Genomic DNA, 6,514 nt, shown 5'->3' with positions numbered 1-6,514 from the left:
TAATCAAATCACAGATAAATAGAAGTAAGTTTTTTGTTTCCCTTCATTCTATCCTCTTAACACCAACAATTAAATCCCGGTTTTAAATAATCTAATCACAGATAAATAGAAGTGGGTTTTTGTTCTTTTCCATCCTCTCAACATCAAGAAATCCCGTCTTTAATAAATAATCGAATCACAGATAAACAGAATTGAATTTTTGTTTCCTTTCATTCCATCCTCTCAGCATCAACGAATCCCGTCTTTAATAAATAATCGAATCACAGATAAACAGAATTGAATTTTTGTTTCCTTTCATTCCATCCTCTCAACATCAACAAATCCCGTCTTTAATAAATAATCGAATCACAGATAAACAGAATTGAATTTTTGTTTCCTTTCATTATTCATCCTCTCAACATCAACAAATCCTGTCTTTAATAAATAATCGAATCACAGATAAATGGAATCACAACTTGGAGGGATTGTTCCATTGCACTTCAGCCAAAGAGATTATCCATTCATTCAGGCAACGTGTTCGTTGATTACCTGATGAAAATGGCTTTAAGATCCTTATCTCTCGGAACGTGAAATATGAATTATTTATTATTATTTATTATTATTATTATTATTATTATTATTATTATTATTATTATTATTATTATTATTATTATTATTATTATTATTATTATTATTATTATTATTATTATTATTATTATTATTATTATTATTATTATTATTATTATTATTATTATTTTATTTATTATTATTATTATTATTATTATTATTATTATTATTATTATTATTGTTATTTTATTGTTATTGTTATTGTTATTTATTTATTATTATATTATTATTATTATTATTATTATTATTATTAATTATTATGGTGGTCTGATAACCTACATAATTTGTTATGGGCCCAATGTCGTTGACGGAAATAACCTACTCTCAAACCAACGCAATATATTGTCCATTACAAACAACAACGATTAATCAAGCCTATAATAATAATTGCGTTCGGTTATCAGACCTGCAAATGTAAATCCTCCGTGATTTGAATGGATAAGGGTCTTTCATTACATTTTTCATACAGTATTTTATTGCTTACTTTTGTGGGGTATCGTATATTCAACTATTATATAATAATATTAATAGGGGTAAGATAATAATATTCAATTCGATTTTACAGTTGACAATCACTGTGAAAGTATTAATAACGATGAGATCATATTCAATGTGTTAGGAATCGAAAAAAATAGGATTTAATTTGGTGTTATTCTAATGTAGGTCGTCTGTTTGGAAGTGGTCTCATTTGTTTAATCTCTTTCACACTTCCAATGAGATTGGAACCGGTAATTTGACAACACAGTATTATTCTCTATTCTGCCAGTTTCCGCTTTAAATCAAATCTTCTGAATTTGGTTTGCCCCGACATGATATCGAATTGAGACCTTGCGGTCACGATGCTAAAGTTCCAAGAAATTGATGATGTCAGTTAGTTGTTGACAACGACTCTTTCTCATCTGGTTGAAAGCTGACTCTGCAATGTTGACTTGGAAAGCCTCCGAGAAAGACCGGTAACTCCTCCGGGCCCTGTCGTGGACGATTTCCCACTCTCCGTGGGCTCCGCCGACGACTCCTGCTGCTGTCGTTTGATCTCTTCCACCTGGTGGCGCTCGTATTTGGTTCGCTCGTGGATGAGCCGCTCCACGATCTTGTGCATCTTGAAGGTGGCCGTGTGGCGCATGGCTCGCGACGCGGAGTGCATGGGCACGTGGGTGTTGATGGCGTTGCTGATGGGCACGCCGGTCAGGGCCTGGATGACCAGGTCTTCCGTGCGGTAGGTGCCTCGGAGTTTGCCGTCGGTCTGCTGCCCACGGATGCACCGCCAGGAGTACTTGCGTGGCGTTCCATAACCGATGCTTCCTGGTGTGGCGCGGTGTTGAAGGTGTCGTTGGTTATTGTTTTTATCGGTGTCGTTGTTTTCGGCATTGTCTTCGTCATCCTGTTGCGTATTTGTATTGTTGTTGATCACCGTCGTGGAATTTGTAGTTGTCGTCGTTAGAGGCGATGTTGTCTTTAACTGAATGTTGTTGTTATTATTATCCACGTTCAAGGAAGTCGTTGTTGGCGTTTCTGTGTTCGTACCCACAGTGTTACTGTAATTATTGTTATCATTTTTATTATTGGTTGCGAAGGGTTGCTGGTATTGTTATTGGTTGTCGTATTGTCGACATTATTCGTGGAGGTGCCAGTTGATGCTGTCAATATTTTCTCAAATGTCGAACCTGTTTGATTGTTTTTGTCGGTGTAAGTGTAAGCACTTTCTCCGTGTCCCTCGTCTTCCTCGTCTGACGAGTCTGAATCGTAGCCGTGCCGTCTCCGTTTCTTCAGACGTGCCAGCGCAAGCCTCTCCAAAAACTTATTTATTTTGGCGTCCATCACGTTCGCTTCCTCTTCTTTTTGAGTGGTTGATAGTTTCGGCGCGGGCCCTTGCGCCTTCCTCAGCGCCCATATCTGGTGTTCACTGAGGCTGGAGTGCGTTGGACCACTCGTTTTGTTGTCGTCGGGAAAGAGGATCGCCTTGAGGTCGATCATCTCGTGTTCGGAGAGGGCGTCCTCGTCGTCAGACGAATCGGCGCCGAAATTGACCGCGCGAGTTGATCCGGGTAGTAGGAGCAAGATCGAGCAAACATGTTGGCACTTTCTTCGCTGGACGCGAGGATCTTTAGCGGGTTTTCGAATGCGAATTTTACTTGCTGGGGGATATGGTGGTCTTTCTCACTGCCCGAGACGCTTCCTTCTTTTATGAACGTTTTGCTACGGGATAATCCTGCACGTCTGTTGTTAAGGTTGCTTTTGCTGTTCTTGCTGTTGTTGTTCTCCCCGCCGATGGCCGGGAATAGCGTCTTGCTGCTTCCGGCGGAGCGCGTTGTTCTGTCGTTGTGAAGGGGCGCTGATCGGGATCCCTTCGTCTGAATGCGACTGCGCTGTTGAAGCTGGTGTTGCCGATGGAAGATACTGTGGTTTTGGCTGTCTGGGCTCGTTCTTGTCGGGAGAAACTTTTTTCTTCCTCGAGAGTCTTATTGACGTCACTGGTGCGGATTTTTGCGCGCGCTTTTGAGATGGTTGGAGTTACTCGAATGTCTTTCATGGATCTGGTGGAAAATGCGAGACGAAAATATATGACTAACTTTTGTATATATGTATATTATATTATTGAATTTTGGTAATTTAAAAAAAAAAAAAAAAAAACCTCTCCGAAATAAACTAAAAGAAATTGTCATGGTAGCCGTGATGGTTTTAATTTAATTTTGCTGTTGTTAAGTGATGTGGCAGTAGTAGAGATAGTGGTGGCGGTAGTAGTAGTAGTAGTAGTAGTAGTAGTAGTAGTAGTAGTAGTAGTAGTAGTACTAGTCGTAGTAGTAGTAGTAGTAGTAGTAGTAGTAGTAGTAGTAGTAGTAGTAGTAGTAGTAGTAGTAGTAGTAGTAGTAGTAGTAGTAGTAGTAGTGATGGTAGTTAAACAGACAACACCAAAAAATGTTAACTTGTCGTCTGCCATATCATATTTTTTGCCAACGTTAACGCTTGACTATTTGATGCCACGCATTTTTTTTGTAATATTGATTTTAAGATCCTATTACTAGCTGACAAGACATGACAAATAATTATCTATCGTATGTCTGGGTTTTAAGTGATGTATTAGGCTGAAGAAGGGTTTTGAGCCCGAAACGTTCGTGTTTTGGTATTTTGGTATTTTTCGAAGCTGTTATTTTCATTTTTGAACTTCCACGAGTTGTGCACGCAAAAAAGGCCTTCGTTGCATATCTTGTTGTATAAGTCTATTTCTTGTCACGACTTTGCCACCACGACAATCTTGACTGGGTTAAAGAGGATTCAGAGTCGTGAAAGCAAAATGGCGCTCGCTGAATATATTTTTGTATAATTCTACATCATGACAACTATGGCACCACAATTATCTTGACTTAGTTAAAGAGGAATTGATTTATGATTTTCAGAGTTGTGAAAGCAAAATGACACTCGTTGAGTATCTTGCTGTATAAACCAAAATCTAAATCATGTCACAACTTTATCTCAACTGTCTTGACTTAAAGAGGAATTTATGATCTTCAGTGTTGTGAAAGCCAAATGGCGCCCGTTGAGCAGCTTGCTTTATAAATCTATATCATGTCACAACTTTACCCCCACAACTATCTTGACTTAGTAAAGAGGAATTTATGATCCTCTGGAGTTTTGCACGGATAAAGGCGTCCATTGAGCATCATGTTGTATATTTATTTGACTGAGCTTTTATATAGAGCAATATCAACTAAACGTGCTCAATGCGCTTTACAAGGGGCCCCTGACCAACAGCAACATTTAACATGCAGGACGTACATAAGGCCTGTTAGGCGATATTACAATTTTTTATCGGACAGAGACAACTCTGTTAACGACCAGGTACTCATTTTACACCTGAGTACGGTGTCCTTTCCAAGGACTCAACTATGCGCCTTACCTTAGTCTCATAGGATATTTGAGTTTCTTGTCCAAGTAAAAGGAGGCGGTATTGGCGCCAAGCCGTTTCTCCGTGTTGTGGATTTGAACTTCGTCATAGCTGTAGTCCTTCTCGGGCTCCAGGCGCTTCCTCACCTCCACCGTGTGCCGCTGGCGGTCAAGATCGAGCAGTTTCACCTGCAATTTGAGAGAGAGAGAAAAATAAAAATTATGCCTTTTCCGCCACGACATCATAAGATATCGTCGCCTAGGCATTCCACGAAGGAATATAGATGACTAATCAAATAATATGTCTGATGTTAACAGGAATCACCCATGTTGTCCAAGTGAGCAAATTGGGGGTTAATAGTCTTGCTCAAGGGAAAAAAAACGAAAGTACCTGAAGCGGGGCTCGAACTCGGGTCCTTCCGGGTCACAGTGCAATGCCTTAACCTCTCGGCGACTTCGCCCCGATTTGAGAGAAATATTAAATAATATATCGCTTTGTTCACAACAAACAGCTAACCGATCAATTATGTCATAAAGGGAGAAAAGGCTGCATGTGGGTACTTGTGGACTGATTAAGTCGGTCTTCTGCATATTAGTATCAAAAACATAAGAATTGTCACTTCTACCTCCTTCTACCTAAGTAAAACGCACGACAGTGATTGGAAAGGGTGGGGCGGGGGTAGGGGAGGGGGGAGATCCCGAATAATCAACAGCAACAACAACAACAACAACAACAACAGCAACAACAACAAAAAAGAAAAGAAAAGAAAAAGAAAACTAAGGAAAACAAACAAACAAAAAATGAACAAAAGTGAAACAGAATAATATATCTACACGTTGCTATTGTTTTGGGATCCCATGTAAAGCGCTTTGGATACATGATATAAATGAAATATGCTCTGTATAACACAGTTCACTCTTTACCGACCACCAACTGAAGTAGCGGAATCTCCTCCTTCCGCCCCCCCCCCCCCCCCTCAACCTTGTGAGTGTTACAGAGAGAGAGAGAGAGAGAGAGAGAGAGAGAGAGAGAGAGAGAGGAGAGAGAGAAGAGAGAGGAGAGAGAGAAGGAGGGGGGTGAGGGAGAGAGAGGGAGGGAGGGACTTGGGGAGAAAGAAAGGGAATGATGGAGAGAGAGGGAGGGGGTGAGGGAGAGAGAGAGAACCTACCTCATGCCTCAGCCTATTGGCGTGGTCGTGCAACTGCTTGAGTCTGCTCGTCCTCTGCCTCTCCAGGTTGCTCTTGGCCATCTGGAAGTGGTTCTCGCACACGTTGTTTTTCACGATGGTCAGCTTCTCGTCATGCTGTTCTTCTTGCTGTTGGCCTCGTTGACGGCGTCCTGCTGGAGCTCCTGGAAGGGGTTGGACACCAGTTGCTCCGAGTCCATGATGAAAAGTTTCCTGCAAGAGATAGTCGTGACAATTGTGACCCTCGCCTCAAAAGCGGTATTAGAAATGCCGCCATGGTTAAGATGCTGAAAATTGAATTTATAGCCAGGAATATTAAACTTGGGTTGAGTTTGTTATGCTTTATAGGGAATGAGATTAACGGAAGAGTAGCGTCCCTTGATTGGACTTCACCTTACAGAGAGAATGTCAATTTGGTTTGAAGTGTCTCAAGCGCTTTCACGGAAGCGAGGACGAGAGACGCATGCGCACAACCAACATGACGTTCTCTCTCTAATAACTTTTCCGCCGGTGACGTCACAGACTATGGGTGACGTCCAATCAAGGGACGCTACTCTTCCGCTAATCTCATTCCTATAAAGGAGAATTAATATCATAGTTTAGTGTGCGAAATAGAAATCATTCAAATTTTTGACCAGTTTAATTTTAATTTGACTTTTTAGCACCTGGTACATCCCGACATAATACAGTTTTGACACACTGGGTCACAATTAGGGAGCAGCACTGGTGTAAGATAAAGATCTTTGTCTGGCACTGTTAGTTTCATACACATTTTTTTCATATCGTTATCTTATAAGAAAAAAACGGGAAAAGGTGCACATTCAAACATATGAAAAATC

The 6,514-nt window shown here is 40.6% G+C and overlaps 1 pseudogene across 1 annotated transcript in view; it reads right to left on the bottom strand.

Annotated features, from left to right (window-relative positions):
• Window positions 1–1,058: 1,058 nt before the first annotated feature.
• LOC144976583 (uncharacterized) overlaps window positions 1,059–6,514 on the bottom strand; it is an 8,651-nt pseudogene continuing 3,195 nt past the window's right edge. The window contains exons 2-4 of the transcript XR_013646118.1: window positions 5,658–5,962; window positions 4,502–4,677; window positions 1,059–3,140 (exon numbers count right to left, since the gene is read on the bottom strand). The product of XR_013646118.1 is annotated as an uncharacterized LOC144976583 (transcript). The remainder of the gene's footprint in view (window positions 3,141–4,501; window positions 4,678–5,657; window positions 5,963–6,514) is intronic.

The sequence above is a fragment of the Berghia stephanieae genome, chromosome 7 (assembly GCF_034508935.2).
Source record: "Berghia stephanieae isolate SIO BIC M18660-M18661 chromosome 7, UCSD_Bste_1.3, whole genome shotgun sequence".
NCBI classification, from domain to species: Eukaryota; Metazoa; Mollusca; class Gastropoda; order Nudibranchia; family Aeolidiidae; genus Berghia; species Berghia stephanieae.
The sequence above is the reverse complement of the archived record's forward strand: the minus strand, read 5'-3'. Positions and strand labels throughout refer to the sequence as shown.